The sequence below is a fragment of the Triticum aestivum genome, chromosome 7D (genome assembly GCF_018294505.1).
Source record: "Triticum aestivum cultivar Chinese Spring chromosome 7D, IWGSC CS RefSeq v2.1, whole genome shotgun sequence".
Lineage (NCBI taxonomy): Eukaryota > Viridiplantae > Streptophyta > Magnoliopsida > Poales > Poaceae > Triticum > Triticum aestivum.
The window spans coordinates 2341874-2358215 of NC_057814.1; the positions used below are offsets into that span (position 1 = coordinate 2341874).

At 49.3% G+C, this 16342-nt stretch overlaps 1 pseudogene; it reads left to right on the plus strand.

The window, feature by feature from the left end:
• Window positions 1-2149: 2149 nt before the first annotated feature.
• LOC123166475 (cytosolic sulfotransferase 5-like) lies at window positions 2150-3322 on the plus strand (annotated as a pseudogene).
• Window positions 3323-16342: the final 13020 nt, after the last annotated feature.

Sequence of the window (16342 nt, forward strand, 5' to 3'; positions counted from 1 at the left end):
ACCAGACGCTGAAAATTCCGTTTTTCTCATGTATCCATGACTAAAAGTCGTCCACCTGTCTGGTACACAATGGTATTGTCGCGATCGCTTGGGCATCGGTGGGCAAAAAAAAAAATCCATCTAACTTCTCCGTGTCCCATTTCATTATGATGTAGTAGTTATATGTATTGATGATCCGGTTCTCATAAATAGATTAGTAGTTAACATGTCGCTTGTTTCGGTCGTTTTCAGGGCCTATAGCCCCATATTGTTTTGTCTCCCAATTATCTTCATCTTACGTTGCCACACCTGACGCTATGGTGATAGCTACACATTTTTTATTAGTTTTTCCTTCAGAAAAAAAGCTGCACATATTTTTTAGAATGCAGGAACAACAATTAAAATCCATTTTTATATAAATAAACATTTGTTTAATATGAGATGAATCATTACAGTGCACAATTATCAATTGTGTGTACGTGTGCTTTTTATATATACTGATCAATCTCGATTGCATACATGTGTCACCAAATAGCGCTCTTGAACTGGAGCATGATGCTAAGTTTGCCGAGTAAGCTCTCGGCAAAATGTGCCGACTTGTAGAGCCTGACATCTTTGCCGAGAGCGGCAGCGTCTCATCAAATGAAATAAGTTTACCGAGAGGGGATCTCGGCAAAGCACGGGCTCGGCCTGTCAGGTGGTGGCCACGTGGTTGTTTCCTATTTGTTTGCTTTGCGAGAGTAGCTCTCGGCAAAGTAGTTGCTCAGCGTAGGTAGTGGGACCCGCCAGTCAGGTGGTAGACACGTGGTTGTTTGCTACTCGTTAGCTTTGCCAAGAGGAGCACTCAACAAGGCATCCGCTTGACGTAGGACGTGGGACCCACCTGGAAGGTGGTGGACACATGGCTGTTTGCTACTCATGAGCTTTGCTAAGAGGGGCTCTCGGCAAAGCATCTGCTCAGCGTAGGAGGCCATGTGGCAACCGCCGTCTCCCTTTGTCGTCCGTGAGTCACTTTATTTTGCTGAGATGTACTTTTTGACACTCGGCAAACTCTTTGCCGAGTGCCTGTCGTTTGGTTCTCGGCAAAGTTTTGTTTGGCTGAGTGGTGTACGCCCGGTGGCCTTTGCCGACAACAATTCTTGGCAAGGACTTTGCCAAGTGTTTCTGGCATTCACCTAATAATGATGGAAGTTTGGTTACTTTGCAAAAAAGTTCACCACTATAGCAACCTCTGTTTTGGTGCATCAATGTTAGATTTGTGTTTTAAACATCAATGTTGATGCCTGGCGCCGATACTGGCCTCAGAAATTTATGTTTAATCTTGCCATTCTTGTTATTAGCAAGCTTGGCAAGTTCTGACTGCTCATTCTCTAATCTCCTTTTTCTATTAGCTTATTCTCAGTTTAGTTCCAGAAGCAAGATTAATTCAAAAATGAGACCGGCTCCTTAGGTTAGATTAGATCAATTTAGTGACTTCTTTTGAAATTTGCCTTTTTATCCGTTTGGATTCAGCTATTGGGTGTGTGGAGAGTAGACATTTTTTAGGTCATGTGTCAAATAAGCGGCCACATCGTGGGCGACACGCATGCACGCATGCACGTGCACACCCGCACACACGGAAAATGAGTCGATAGATGCAACTCGGCAGGATGTAAAAGCAAAATGGAATTTGCAAAAAACATCCCGGCCTTGTGTCAGGTTAATCGAATCCAGTCAGGATAAAAGATTATGCCATGACATAAATCAGGGCCAATCAAGTCCCGCCTGAACGAAATATTCGACGGAGACGAGCTGAGCACATGCGCAATAGTATTATTTTTATCGCGATGAATAGTGTCTAAGGCTAGGTATTGTTCTCGGGCATTGCCTAGCCATATGTTTTCCCGGAAACGGATTTTCAAACTGTCCTTTATCGCGAAAGACCCAAAGAAAAAAAAGGGACGCGCACCTGGAAAGAGTACTAGAGAGATCCCAAGTCCAATTAATTAGTAGAATCCAAACAAGTCTTTACTTACCATTCAAGCAAGCATGCAACCAATTGGAGGCCTCTCAGCTTGCACAATCAATCCAGGGGCCACACGGACCACCGTGCTGGCTGAGCCCTTAAATAATTCACCATGCGGAGAGAAGTTTGAAATGGGAAACATCAGCACCACCAGCACCAGCACCAATGGCTGCTCTCGGAAGGATCGTCGGCCCCGTGCCGTTCAAGGACGTCGTCCAGAAAGAGGAGGATGAACACCCGCCGGAAGAGTACGCGGACATCATCGCCACCTTGCCGAGCATCACCACCGGTTTTGGGCCGTTGCTGTGCTACCAGGGTGTGTGGCTACGCCCGTGGATGGTCCCTGGGGTGATCGCTGTGCAGCGGCACTTGGCCCCGCGCCCCGACGACGTGCTCCTCGCGAGCCCGCCCAAGTGCGGCACCACCTGGCTCAAGGCTTTGTCCTTGGCCACCATGGTACGGGCCACCTACCCGCCGTCCGGCGCCGATGACCCACTCCTCCGCCTCAACCCGCACGACTGCGTCCCCCACCTTGAGGCCCTCTTCAGTGCCGGCCAGGAAGCCAAGCTGGAGGCGCTGCCGTCACATAGGCTGATGCACACGCACATGCACCACTCCCTGCTGCCACCCTCCTTGGCCGACTGCAAAATCATCTACATCTCCAGCTAGGTAGCTAGCTAGTAGTAAATATTTTGCTTGTAAAATAGTACCCATAATGTAACACGTTTTTTAATACTAGTGTAGTGTAGTGTTAAAAAATGTTTTACATTATGAGACTGAGGGAGTAAATTCTTCTCTCACTAGTCTCTGGTTATACTAGAATACAAACCGAGGGCTTGATGGATGGAGGGAACCCAAGGATATGCTGGTTTTCATGTGGCACTTCATCATTTTTTTTAAACGTATGTGGCACTTCATCATGGCTGCAGGAGGCGCCGCCTTCCCCTTCTCCGATCTGTTCGAGTTTGCATTTGGGACCACATTCTCGGCTACTTACGCGCCAAAAAAGCAAGTCCCGAGAGGGTCCTCTTCCTAAGGTATGAGGAGATGCTGCTCGACCCGGTCAGCAGTGTCCTCGGTGTGCCCTTCACGGCGGGGTTCGCCCATGGACATCTGCAAGCCGTGCAGCATCGACACGATGAAAGACACCTGGAGGCGAACAACACTGGAGTGGCTGGGCTGTTCGTGGAAGTCCCGCATCAATCCTTCTTCAGGAAAGGGGTCGTGGGGGAGGGGGAGGGGCACTGGGCCAACCATATGACGCCGGAGATGGCCCGCCGCATCGACGCCATCGTCGAGGACAAGCTCCGAGGATCGGGACTCAGCTTCACGCGCTGACAACAAGACGCGCACGATGGATGGACGCACGCCTAACTCAAGCTAGCTAGTTTCTGTTTCTACTCCAGCCACTTTAATTATCCCTTATCCCATTCTTGTTATTGTATCTTTAATCGTGTATTGTGCTATTTTGAGTATCGAGTCAACCAATTCATGGACTATGTAGTTAATTATCCTTCTCCAACCTGCTATCATTTACCTTCCGCCTATGGATGCGCGACCTACTACACTACACCCTACTCTTATTTGAACCTTGTGTTTGGTTTCACCTATTAATAAAATTGGGGGCGCGCCCTGTTTATCTAATCTAAAAATACTACAGTACCATACTGAAGTGACTAAGATGTTTACAATAATTAAAAATTTGTCATTAAGCATTATTTCGTTGAGCCATGACTTAAAAAGGAGTGGCGGCAGCCTGATTCACCCCGTGAGCGCCCTTTTGCGTGTTGCTCTGCGCACAAAGGAAAGGCCCGACACGACTGTTGTCATGGAATAGTCACGGCAGATGTCCTTAGTGTCAGGACTTAGTCGCGAGGCCAACGCATCTATGTGGTAGCTTGAGAGGGGTTAGGCGGAATCGAGAGACGCAACACAAGACAAGGATTTAGACAGCTTCGGGCCCCGGAAAACATCATCCAGTAATAGCCCTACGTGCTGTTTGAGGCTAGGTCTCATTATGATCACAGGAGAGTCGCCGGGAACCGGCTCTCGGTGTCTAGCCTTAGAGATTGTTCTTGTCTGTAGCTTGTCCCTCTTTGGGGAGCCCTGGCCCTCCTTATATAAGTTAGAGAGGCGGGTTACATGTGGAGTCCTAGTAGGACTAGGACTAGTCTATCTTCTCTTACAAGTTGATTACAAGTCCGGGTCTTGCTTCCTCGTAAAGAAAATATTAGTCATCCCTTTCCTCTTAATCCGACCCATCATAACGTGAGCCGGCCTTCTGGGCTTTGGGCCTTGTTGTCCATCTGACCCGCCCGCCGGGTTACTAATGAGTCGCCAAGATCGGGCAGGTTATCTGTGAATCGCCAAGCTCCGGGCGGGTCACCAGTGAGTCGCCAATTCCGGCCGGGTCATACCGCGGGGTATATCCCCGACAACTGTCTTTTTTTTGAACATCAGTACAGACACAAGCACTCATATACATGCCCATACACTCACCCCTATGAACGCACACACGCACACTCTACCCCTATGATCACCTTCGAAAGACTGAGCCGACATATCATCTTAAAATTTACGAAGTCACTGTAGGCACCTCGTCGTCGACGGGAACGTCTCCTCCCACTGAATGCGCATCGCCGGAAATCCCTAGATCCAGCTGATTGTTGCGAGGAACTGGTTGAGGGTAGCGAAGTGAGGCTGATTGTTTCCTTGGCCTTGATTTCCTTGATTGCCTTGCCCTTGGGTGCGTTCTTGCAAGAGTTGCAAAATCATCTGAGCATTGGCGTTGGTGGCTGCCATGATAGCTTGCCATGCCTCCGGAGGCGGAGGTGGTGGCGGAGGGTTCGCCTGACTCCCCTCATTGCGTTCTGGATTCTGACGCGTTGGCGGAACCATCCTGAAGAGGGTGACATCCGTTAGCATCTTGATAGAAAAATAGACAAGTTGAATCAACGGATAGAAATTGCAACATATAGTCTTCACAAAAAACATTCGAACGAGGATGAATGAATGAATTCCATAGTAAATCATCACACTTCCATTAAGGTGAGAAGCCACTTGATAAGAGATTGATGAATAAAATAAAAAGGTACGACTGGAACAAATAAGTGGTAAGGATTACCCAATCACAAACCAAATATCTACGGGAAAAAATGCTAAGAGCTACTTGAATCCCACCTATAAACTCCCGAAACTTTCTGGTTATGCAATCTGGTGTTGGGGATACAGGGGACACGAAATATATCACCCAAACTAGCAATCCCTAGATCCAGCTGTATCCATCCGTCAACACATAACCAAGAAACCTTCGGAAATCGTGTACCTCAACCTTCGAAAAGCATCAGTTATACGAGTTATGGCAATACTCCCGAACTCCCGCCCCAGTACTGGGTGGCGTCGAGGTGATCTCACCAACAACTGCATAAAAGAGATTTTCGATGTCGGCGAAACTCAGGCATTCCAGAACTGTAACGATAAAATTGTGACGACAACACCTCGGAGCTCAACTCCCCGGGACACTGCCACAACCCCTAAATGTCAGGAGGCACCAAGAACAATGTTCTCGTCACAAAACCATCGGAACAATTCTAAGATACCCGCGTGATCCTAATTTTTTTTAGTGAAATTTGAGGAGAGAAGAGTCAAAATTTCTACGTCAGGAGGCCTCACCAGAGCGACGAAGGGACTGAGGAGTAAAAAGAATCCTACTCTCCGATATATATAATCCTAAGACTCAAAACATTTTTGTTCTAGACTCAACAACGCTAGCGATTCGATCAAGCAGGGGGCTCCTAAATCGGGGATGGCTCTGATTACCAACTTGTAACGCCCATGATGCGGCTATATCTCCCACGTGTCGAGGCACGACTTAGAGGCATAACCGCATTGTGGTATTGTCGCAAAAAGGGTCATCTTCACACAATCCCATGTAATGACCAAGAATGAGATAACGAGAGTTGGCTTACAATCGCCACTTCACACAATACATAAATTAATTCATACATCATCCAAAATCCACACATAGACCGACTACGGTCAAATCCAAATGAAAATAAGATAACCCCAAATGCTAGATCCCCGATCGTCCCAACTGGGCTCCACTACTGATCATCAGGAAAAGAAACATAGTAACGACCACGTTCCTCGTCGAACTCCCACTTGAGCTCGGTTGCGTCATCTGCACTGGCATCAACGGCACCTGCAACTGTTTTGGTACAATCTGTGAGTCACGAGGACTCAGCAATCTCACACCCGCGAGATCAACACTATTTAAGCTTATAGGAAAGGATGGTGTAATGAGGTGGAGCTGCAGCAAGCACTAAGCATATATGGTGGCTAACATACGCAAATGAGAGCAAGAAGAGAAGCAACGCAACGGTCGCGAAGCTAGAAATGATCAAGAAGTGATCCTGAAGCTACTTACGTTCATTCATAACTCCAACCGTGTTCACTTCCCGGACTCCGCCGAGAAGAGACCATCACGGCTACACACACGGTTGATGTATTTTAATTAAGTCAAGTGTCAAGTTCTCTACAACCGGACATTAACAAATTCCCATCTGCCTCATAACCGCGGGCACGGCTTTCGAAAGATAATACCCTGCAGGGGTGTCCCAACTTAGCCCATCATAAGCTCTCACGGTCAACGAAGGATAAACCTTCTCCCAGGAAGACCCGATCAGTCTCGGAATCTCGGTTTACAAGACATTTCGACAATGGTAAAACAAGACCAGCAAGACCACCCGCTGTGCCGACAAATCCCGATAGGAGCTGCACATATCTCGTTCTCAGGGCACACCGGATAAGCGAAGCGTACAGGTACCAACGTAACCCAAGTTGCCAAGGGACGGTCCCGCACGGTGCTCTAGTTTGGACCAGCACTCAGAGGAACACTCGCCCGAGGGTTTAAATAAAGATGACCCTCGGGCTCGCGAAAACCCAAGGGAAAAAGGCTTAGGTGGCAAATGGTAAAACCAAGGTTGGGCCTTGCTGGAGGAGTTTTATTCAAGGCGAACTATCAAGGGGGTCCCATAAATCACCCAACCGTGTAAGGAACGCAAACTCAAGGAACATAATACCGGTATGACGGAAACTAGGGCGGCAAGAGTGGAACAAAACACCAGGCATAACGCCGAGCCTTCCACCCTTTACCAAATATATAGATGCATTAATTATATAAGAGATATTGTGATATTCCAAAAATATCCATGTTCCAACATGGAACCAACTTCAACTTCACCTGCAACTAGCACGCTATAAGAAGGGCTGAGCAAAAACGGTAACTTAGCCAAACAACGGTTTGCTAGGAAATGATGGTTAGAGGCTTGACATGTCAATATGGGAGGCATGATATAGAAAGTGGTAGGTAGCGCAGCATAGCAATACAACGAACAATTAGCAAAGCAAAGATAGAAGTGATTTCGAGGGTATGGTCATCTTGCCTGCAAGGTTCTCAGAGTTGTCGAAAGCTTGATCCTCGTAACCGTACTCAACAGGTTCCTCGTTCACGAACTCGTCTCCTGGCTCTACCCACAGCAAGAACACAAGCAATGGAACCACAATCAATCATGGGAGATGCACAAGCAACATGATGCAAAACATGCATGATATGCGAGATGTGGTATGCGATGCATATGCGTGCTCCGGAAGAAAAAGGATGAAAATGGCAGTAACTTGGCAAACCAAGTATTCCACTGGAAAGATGAGATGATTTCGGTCGAAATCGATATAAAGATCACCGGAAACGGATGCACGGTTTGCAAATGGCAAGCAAAACAAGAATGACACGATTCTGCGATTAACAGCATCATAGCACTTAGAATACAACAAGTAACTATGCTACAGCACTCCAACATAGCAACAAAGCATATGGCAGTAATCTACAGGAGATGCTTGACAAAAGATGAACACTGAGCTACGGCTAGATCACATCACAACAGGTTCAAACAAGCATAGCAAAAATGCAAAAGATATCAGCTTCACAGACTTGGTGAAACTACTGGACATGGCTGAAACAGCATCAGGTAGCAATGTTCAGAGCAAGCAAAACACATGCTACAGGAACTTAACATAGCACAAAAAGACATGACATGAATCTAGTAAATATATAAAACAAAGGTCGCTTACTGACCATGAGCCATAAATGAGCAGAAGATATGATGGCACCCATGTAAACATAGCAAGTTCCGCTAACAGGTTTCAGACTTAGCAGAAAACAGAGCATGACAGTAACAGCATTATGAAGGCATCTTGGTGAGCTTGATTCACTCACCACAAAGAAATGCATGATAAAACAAGCATACTGTCGTGGAATTGCCACGGCAGATGTCCTTGGGCTAGGACTTAGTCGTGGAGCCATCGCAACTAGGAAGCTTGAAGGGGTTATGCGGGACAAGGAACACGAGGGTTTATACTGGTTCGGCCCCTTACGGTGAAGGTAAAAGCCTACGTCCAGTTCGAGGTGTTATTGATTAGGGTTACGATCGCCAGGGAGCTAAACACTTATCCCGGCTCTCGGAGAGATTGTTGTCGTCCCCAAACCGCTGCCGGGTCGTCCCTTTATATAGGGAGGCTGACGCCCAGCAGCCCTTAGAGTCCCGGCCGGCTCATAAGAGTGTCCGGCTCGGGCTCTAAAACAATACTTGCCTTACACTACAAGTCTACTATAACAATGATTGTAACTACGGGCTTTAAGCCATATCCGGGTCTCAGCCCATCTCTAGCCCATTATCCTGAAACTTAGCTCCGGCTTCTGGTAATGATCCTTGGAGTAACCCGGCCCTCCTGGCGGGTGACCCCCAGGTCTATATCCTCAACATTAGGCCCCAGATTGACTTGAGCCGGCTCGTGTCAATCTTTAGCTCCGCAGTCAGAAAAAATCTCCGGCTTATCATTCATGTGAAGGTCATAACCCGGAGTGACGTCATCCTCTGGACTCCGGGTAATCCGCCGTGACGTCATCCTCCATTAAGTCCGTTTTTTACTCCGCCAGATCCGCAACGGATCTTTGCTTTTACTGTCCTTCCAAGAATCGAGGCGCCGTGAGGGGGAGATAACCACGCCATGGCCTCCTCAAATCCCGCGCCCACTTATGACTCGGCCTTATAAATAGGCCGGCCCGGCACTCTCTTCTTCACATTCTCCTTCTTCTTCCTCGCACTGCCGTTCCTCTGCCCGAGCTTCTGCCGCCGCCGCCGTCGCACCCCTGGTCTTCCTCAACCCGGCCGCTGCATCAACCTGACTCGGACCAGATAACGTCGGCGACCTCCGCTCTTCTCCAGCTCCGGTGAGTCCCCTCTGCCTTACTAGCATAGATCTAGGACAGAGTTCATCTGTGTTCTTCATGTTCATCACTGTTACCGCAAGTTTCGGTAACCCCTGTAGCCACTGCCCCCGTTGATCCTTAGGCTTGTGTAGAACCACCGCGGTAGATATCTGAGGTTCATTTCTTCTGCAAGAACACCTCTTTTTACTGCATAAGGACTGGGTTCCATCTCAAGAACCTCCCCTGCTTCTGTTTTTTAGGTCTAGAAAACTTTCTCTGCTCCGACTACTTTGATCCAAAAAAGTTACTGTAATATGTGAAATCTGTTTACCACACTTAGTAAAAACTGCAGTCCCCGAATCTTGGCGGCTTATATTTCCGACTTAGAGAAAACACGCACCGTAGAACTTTCTGGTTTAAAGAGAATCATGCTCTGTAGTATCGTCCGACTTAACCGCAGTAAGCCGTAGACGACCAACTTATCCTAAAAGCCCCGACGGCTTAGATAACCTACCGTATCAATACATACCATTAGTCCCCTTCATAAGCCGTCATTGTAACTTGAATGATATACTCCGGCTTATAATTAACCCGGACACTTTTCTCTTCCTCGTAGACCACCAACCGTCACCATGCCTCCCAAGGCTCCCATCACTTGCAACTGGATGAAATCCAGCGTCACCGAAGAGACCCTTGCCAACTTCGTTAAATCCGGATATCTGCCTAAGAAGGAAGTGATGTCCTACCGTGCCCCTGACCCGTCCGAAGAAAGGCCACAGCCGAGAGACGGGGAGGTAGTGATCTTTGCCGACCATATGAGCCGGGGCTTCGCACCGCCCGGCTCAAAATTCTTCCGGGACGTGCTCAACTTCTTTGATCTTCGGCCTCAGGATATAGGACCCAATTCCATATCCAACATCTGCAACTTCCAAGTTTTTTGTGAAGTATATCTTGGAGAAGAGCCGAGTCTGCTGCTCTTCAGAGAGCTGTTCTATTTGAACCGCCAAACCGAGTGCGCAAATGGTCCAAGTCTAGAGTTAGGCGGCATCTCCATCCAACGGCGCAGGGATTGTCTGTTCCCTTACGCAGAACCGCCAAGTCACCCCAAGGACTGGAACATGACTTGGTTCTACTGCCAAGACACGTCCCCGGCTGATGAGAGCCCGCTGCCCGGCTTTCGCCCAACGCGCCTGGAGCCAACTCATCCATTATCCGACAAACTGACTGCCGCAGAACGCCAGCCTCTGCTTCCAACGATCAACAAGATCAAAGCCCTGCTAGGCAATGGTCTGAACGGAATTGACCTGGTCCGGGTCTGGATCTCATGGCGGGTGATCCCATTGAGCCGCCGCCCCGGCTTAATGTGTGAGTACACCGGGCGAAAGGATGACCCGCAGAGGCACAGCCGCAATGATCTTCCAGAAGATGTTGCTGAAGAAGAGACCAAGGCTCTTTTAAACGAGAGCCTGGCAGACTGTGGAAGAACCGGGCTAGCCCCGTTCTGCAAGACCAATCCAGCCCCAGCGGTAAGCCGCTGACTTTAACCTTTCCATTTTGTTTTACCTGTCATCTTACTAAGAACTCATTACTGTATTTCTCAGGCTGATGATAAATTCTGGCGGGTCAAGTATGACCACGAGGCGGCCAAGAAGGCCAGGAAGGCGAAGAAAGCCGCCCCTCGCAAAAAGGGAAACAGACCCACTGCTTCGGAGCTGCTGCAATTAAGCGATAGCTCCGAGTCAGAGGTAACCCTTAAATCTTTTAAATTCTTGCAGTATATGTTGTCTGATGCTGTCCGCCTTATCAACACTTGCTTATTGACAGGATGACACCGGCGCCAGTAACCCGGCGGTCGAAGAGGTAACATCACTTTCCTCCGGCTCGGAGCCTTTACCACAGCTGAAAGTCCGAAGGGTAACCCGGAAAGTAAGCTTTTCCCATCCATTAGCTCACCGAGACCCTCAATTTCTTTTGAAGCAGCAGGTTCACGAGAGCCGGCGTCACACCCGGGCCCGCAAGGACACCGACCTCTCCACTGGGTTACCCGACGCAACGAGAAAACGCCGCACTGAGGTTTTTTCTCACCTGTACCCTTTTCATCCGTTGGCGGGTGTCATCCGTCAGCCACTCAACTCTTCTGACTCCAATTACCAGGAGACCTCCCCCTCCTCGGGTGACTCCATGCAGTCAAGTCTGCCGGCCTTCAAGACTGCCCCCGGGTAACAACAATCTCCTTACATTATCTGTCTGTACTTACCCTTTGTATGCCTAACACTTCTGCCTTTTCAGTGCCCAGGCAAAGCTCACCAAAAGAGTAAAGAAGACCAGGTCAGCCGGAGTGCCCGACTTGCCTGAGCCGGAGACGACGGTTCAAGAGCCGCCAGTCGCCTCCGCCCCTGAAGCCACCATTCCCATGGATACGGCGCCTGAAGCCCCTGCCCCGACCACCAAGACAACGACCGAAGCGTTAGCTAACCCGGAGGCCTCCGGCTCAGCCCCACCAGCTAACGACCCGGACGTGGTAATTACCCGGACGGAGTTTGTTGAGCCGGGAAGGCCGACCGCGCTGGCCAAATGCTCCGCGAGGGGGGAGCTGCTGCAACCCCACCGGGTGAATCTGGATCTCTCCAGCTACACCGACTTAAGTATTGGAGAACTCGTCTCAGGCTACATCAGCCAGGTTCACAAGAGCCGGGACGCCGAGATCGCCATGGTCAACCAGATCCAACAAAAATCTGAGGTAACCTTCTGCTGTTCTCTTACTTTCCGCATAGTGATCCTTGCCATTCTAGCCCCCAAGTCTAGGACTTATACTTGAATATGTTGTAGACTTTAGATTCCGGCTTACTGAACTGAGCCGGCCGTACATAGATAGATACGTTCAATATGCATTAGCCCCCAAGTGCCAAGTGTCTTTGCTTGGAAAGCGCTTGGGACTTTATAGAATGACTGTTAATAACCCAGAAATACATGCAGGCTGTTGGCAAGAAATTAGAGTCGGACCTGGCAGATCTCAAGAGCCGGCTGAAGGCACAAGAGATGGAGACCCGGAAGGCAAATGCCAAGTTTGTCTCCAGCATCGCCGCTCAGGAGAAATTGAAGACTGAATTCGACGCTGGGCGGAAGGCCTGGGCTGAGGAGAAAGCTGCACTGGTGAGCCGGGCAGAACAGGCGGAGAAGGCCCTTACTGAGAAGACCGCTGAGCTCTCCGGTCTAAAGCGCCAAGTGTCCCAAATGGTAGCTGCCATCTTCGGTAAGTTGCCTCACCGGCTTTCATTCAAGTTGGAATGTTTACATCTCTTAACTCATCCTTATCACCGGGTCATCTGATGTTGTTAAACAGGTTCCAGAAGCGCCAACTTGAACCAGAGCGTGGTCACCAAGTTAAAGGCCGTGTACACCCTGGTGGAACAGCTCTACACCGGGTCACAGCGGGCTTTAGCTGTGGTGGCCCTGTCAAATGAAGTGCCGACTCATCTGGCCGAAGTCCTGCGCCGGCTCGCAGTTCTGCCGCAGCGGATTCAGGAGCTACGACGAGCATCCGCGAGATCCGGAGCAATCGCCGCACTGAGCCGGGCCAAAGCCTTCTTGCCGGAGCTAGACCCGGCAGATATCGCCCTGGGTTACCCTAGCCTGAAAGAAGACGGCTCAGCGTTCGACCAGAAGGACTTCGCGGCTTGTGTGAAGGCTGTGCGCCCGGTGGCCACCATCATCGGGAACGACACCGATTTAACCAAGTATCAGCCGGGATACAACACGGAGAATCAGAGGATTCCAACCCCTCGCTATGAAGCTATCAACCTGATTCCCCCGGCTCGCCAGCACACCTTCGCCCCGGAGATTAACCCGGCCGGGTTAATTGACGAAGAAGCTCAGTTCGAAGCTCTCAGCGGCATCAACTGGAAGTCGTCGACCTTCGAAGCCTTGGGATCAGCCGAAGCAGAAGATGAGCCGGGGACTTCAACTCAGCAGGCGTCATAAACCGGCTAGCGGCTCACCAAACAACGCCCATCCTTGAAACTTTGAAAGATTTTTGTAATAGAGTAGGTGCAACAATTTATCTCTGCCGTGCCATCGTGCACGTAATGAATGCTGAAATCCTTTGAAGTCATTCTTTTGATGCTCCTCCGGGTCGGAATTATCCCTTTGTCCTTCTCAACCTTAAAAAGTGCCTTTAAATATCTGCATAGAAAGGCAAACTACAAGTCGCAAAGCGGCTTACCGCCCTGAGAATCAGGTGTTTGAGATGGATAACCCGGGATACGAACCAAAAAAGATCGGTCCTTAACTATACTCGACCATAGCTGTGATGACACACTTAACAACCTGTAAGCATACTTCCGGGTTAAATAACCCGGGTAGCACGGTTGGTACCCTAACTCGAATTTATTTGTCTTGATGACATCCATGATGCTCAACTAACAAGATAAACCAAAATTAAGCCGGCATAGTGAAACCCGGCAGTATATACTTTGACATGATCAAAGCAAGTTTGTGGTAAAATATAAAAACTTAAGGGCTTCCGGTTCGAATACGACCAGAAACTCGGTCCAAAGGGGTTAAGCTAAGATTCGGATACGATCATATAGCCCCCAGTGGGTTTGGCGATGCCAATCAAGAGGGTATCGACAGCTATGTTCTCTTTGGTTCGAATACGACCCATGTTTGAACAGGAAGCCCCCAAGTGATTCTGAAAATTTGTTTAACGACGCTGATTCGAATACGATCCACGTCGGTTCTCAGAGGGGTTACACTATGATTCAAATATGACCAGAGGCAACTTCCCGATGAGCTCGGCACTTTGCCAATCAAATGGGTATCGACAGCTATGTTCTCTTTGGTTCGAATACGACCCATGTGTGAACAGGAAGCCCCCAAGCGACTTTACTGCTTACAACTAGATTCGAAGATGATCATAAGCCGGATCTTCTGTAAGTCAGCATGTAACAACCCACATTTTTGGAAGAGAGCAAAGGACAGAGGTCCTGCTTTATTGCTTTATCATAATATATACATGGCTGAGACAAATATGTACATCACAAGAGTCGGAAGCTCAAGTGTAGTAAGGCCGAAGCTGAGCTATGTTCCACGGCCGACGGGTCTCCTCCTCAGATTTACGTGAGTCCTTATGCTCCCGGATATCAATGAGGTAATATGACCCGTTGTGCAAGTTCTTACTGACCACAAAAGGCCCTTCCCAAGGTGGGGATAACTTGTGTGCATCTGTTTGATCCTGGATGAGCCGGAGCACCAGGTCGCCCTCCTGGAAGACCCGGGATTTGACCCGGCGGCTATGATAACGGCGCAGGTCTTGTTGGTAAATCGCTGAACGGGCGGCTGCCACATCACGCTGTTCGTCCAGCAAGTCCAGAGCATCTTGGCGCGCCTGTTCATTATCCGTCTCAACATAAACCGCCACACGAGGTGAATCATGACGGATGTCGCTGGGGAGAACTGCTTCTGCTCCATAAACCATGAAGAAAGGCGTGAAGCCTGTAGACCTGTTAGGAGTAGTGTTGATGCTCCATAAAACGGAGGGCAACTCCTCCACCCAACAACCTGGCGTCCGTTGCAAAGGGACCAAGAGCCGGGGTTTAATGCCCTTCAGAATCTCCTGGTTAGCTCTCTCAGCTTGACCATTGGATTGGGGGTGTGCCACTGAAGAGACATCAAGCCGGATATGCTCTCTTTGACAAAACTCCTCCATAGCGCCTTTGGACAGATTAGTGCCATTGTCTGTTATGATGCTGTGTGGAAAGCCGAAGCGGAAGATCACCTTTTTCATAAATTGAACCGCCGTGGCTGCATCGCACTTGCTAACTGGCTCAGCTTCCACCCACTTCGTGAATTTGTCCACTGCCACCAAGAGGTGGGTCTTCTTATCCTTGGACCGTTTAAAAGGCCCGACCATATCAAGCCCCCAGACCGCAAAGGGCCAAGTGATCGGGATCATCCTCAATTCCTGAGCCGGCACATGAGCCCGTCGGGAGAACCTTTGGCAGCCATCACATTTACTGACCAAGTCCTCTGCATCAGCGTGAGCCGTCAGCCAATAAAAACCATGACGGAAAGCCTTGGCCACAAGAGATTTTGAACCGGCATGATGGCCACAATCCCCTTCATGGATCTCGCGCAAGATCTCTTGACCTTCCTCAGGGGAGATACAACGCTGGAATGCCCCTGAAACACTGCGATGATGCAACTCACCATCGATAACAATCATTGACTTAGCCCGCCGGGTTATTTGCCTGGCCAGAATTTCATCCTCAGGCAACTCTCCCCGGGTTATATAAGCCAGATATGGCATTGTCCAGTCTGGTATGATATGAAGAGCCGCCACCAGTCGTGCCTCCGGGTCAGGGATAGCCAAGTCCTCCTCTGTAGGCAACTTAACCGAAGGGTTATATAGGACATCCAGGAAAGTGTTAGGCGGCACCGGCTTTCGCTGAGAACCTAGCCGGCTTAAAGCATCAGCCGCCTCATTCTTCCTGCGGTCAATGTGCTCTACTTGGTATCCCTGAAAGTGCCCGGCAATGGCATCAACCTCGCGGCGATAAGCCGCCATTAGAGGATCCTTAGAATCCCAGGTGCCTGATACTTGTTGAGCCACCAAGTCTGAGTCACCAAAACACCTCAGCCGGCTTAAGCTCATCTCCTTAGCCACCCGAAGACCGTGGAGCAAAGCCTCGTACTCAGCCGCATTATTAGTGCAAGGAAACATCAACCGTAGCACATAATGGAACTTGTCACCTTTAGGGGAAGCCAAGACCACACCAGCCCCCGAGCCCTCCAGCTGCCTGGACCCATCAAAATGAATAGTCCAATAAGTGTTATCCGGCTGTTGCTCGGGTACTTGTGACTCTGTCCAATCATTGATGAAATCTATCAAGGCCTGAGACTTAACAGTAGTGCGTGGCACATATTTGAGGCCATGAGGTCCAAGTTCTATAGCCCACTTAGCAATTCTCCCTGTAGCCTCTCTGTTCTGGATAATATCACCGAGAGGGGCGGAACTGACCACAGTGATGGGATGACCTTGAAAGTAATGCTTAAGCTTCCGGCTCGCCATAAACACCCCATATACGAGCTTC